Raw genomic sequence first — 1781 nt, forward strand, 5'->3', positions numbered from 1 at the left:
AGCCTGCCCCACCCAGAGAAGCACACTTTGTGAGAACCAATGGAAAGGAGCCTGAGCTTCTGGAACCTATTCCCTATGAATTCATGGCATGATGGGTGTTAAAAATAAACTAATCTGTGGTCTATAAAAATGTTTTCCTTAATTGAGTAGAATTACGTTCCCTCCCCAAAGCTAATTTTTATTGGGCTCTAATTTATTTTGTAATATCTTTATTCAAATGTAGTATTTTTTTCACCTGAAAGATGTTAGGTGATTTATACAACAAATAAAACTCAGTTGGTTAGGAAAAAAAATATGGCGGGGATCCATAGCACCCTCATAAACTGCATATTGTTACCAAAATAAAAAGTAGAACATGGCGTCCATACTGGGAAAAAGATATTAGAAAAAGCACATACCCCTCAAGTCTGTAAGAAGAGCCCTTCAGTGAATGCAGAATTAAAAGTAGTCCAATATTTGATGAGTTCAGCCCCTAAGTTGCCCCAAGGACTTCCCACAGAGGAGGACCTGTGCCTCAGGAGCACAGGGGAGTTAGTACAGTGGCGAAGTCCTGATGCCAGAGCAGCTTCAGATTAGAAAATGCAAATCTTTGTTATTTAAAGATGGTGAGAAAGTGTTTCATTAAAATATGTTATAAATACAAAAAAAGAAAAGAAAAAAGAAAAAGAAAGAACACCTGAAGGCGTCTTTTCCTGTTCCTTTCCCTTTCGCCATGTCTGTGTAGTCATCCCTTGGTACCTGGGCAGGGGAGTTGGTTCCAGGGCCCCATGTGGGTACCCAACTCAGCTGCCACTCAAGTCCCTTATACGATTGGCATAGTATCTGAGTGTACTCCTTGCACATCCTCCTGTCTACTTGAAGTCGTCTCCAGACCAAGCCTAACACCTAATAAAATGCTGATGCGGTGTGAACTGTGAACAGTTGTTACTCTGCACAGGGTGGCATAAAGCCTGAACGGCTCAGTCCAGGAGCGTGCACTGTAAGCCCCACTATGCAGGTCACAGCAGCAGCAATGCACATTTTCCACCCCCAGGTGGTTGAATCTGTAGCTGCAGAGGGCTGGCTGTATTTACATTTTTCAAAACTGTAATTATTTCGCAATTACTTTATTTCATTTTGCTTGGGGGAAATATAGTTTCATATCATTAGATATGATTTCACCAGTCTTTTTTTTTTTAACTAAAAGAATGATTTATTTATTTAATTTAATTCGTTATTGTATTATTTTTTAAAATTCGACCAAAGAGAGGCAGAGAGAGAGAAAGTGAAAGTGAGAAAGCAAGCCACCAGGTCCAGGATTTGAACTGCGGTTGGCAATGTGGGAGTTTAGCCCCTATTTTTACCAATCTTAATGTCAGCATTGTGTTCCTTTGCATGATCAATGAGTTATTGAACTCATCTTTGAACATTTTCAAATTCCAGCTTAATTAATTAGTTTTTTAAGAATTACTTTTTTTTTTTTTTTGAGAGGTTTTTGTTATAGGGCGCATGGGCTCGCCAGAAAGACAGAGAGAAACAGAGACATAGAAAGTGAGAAATCACCCCCCAGGGGGGATGGCCATGCCACAATCTCTTCTCCTCATTCTCCTCTCAGGATCTTGGGCATGCACACACACGCGCCCGGTGTGACTTTAAGCCACTGGGTCCGAGATTTGAACCACAGTCGACTACATGGAAGTCCAACGACATAGCCATTACGACAACTGCTGGTCCCAAGAATTACTTTATTTAACTTTATTTATTCATTTATTTTAATTTGACCAGAGAGGGACAGAGCACAC

General features: G+C 40.4%; 1 pseudogene; it reads left to right on the forward strand.

Moving 5' to 3' along the window:
- Nucleotides 1-576, forward strand: part of LOC102474800 (39S ribosomal protein L30, mitochondrial pseudogene) — a 5037-nt pseudogene extending 4461 nt beyond the window's left edge.
- The last annotated feature ends 1205 nt before the right edge of the window (nucleotides 577-1781 follow it).

Source organism: Tupaia chinensis, unplaced genomic scaffold (assembly GCF_000334495.1).
Source record: "Tupaia chinensis unplaced genomic scaffold, TupChi_1.0 Scaffold144150_1, whole genome shotgun sequence".
Taxonomy (NCBI): domain Eukaryota; kingdom Metazoa; phylum Chordata; class Mammalia; order Scandentia; family Tupaiidae; genus Tupaia; species Tupaia belangeri.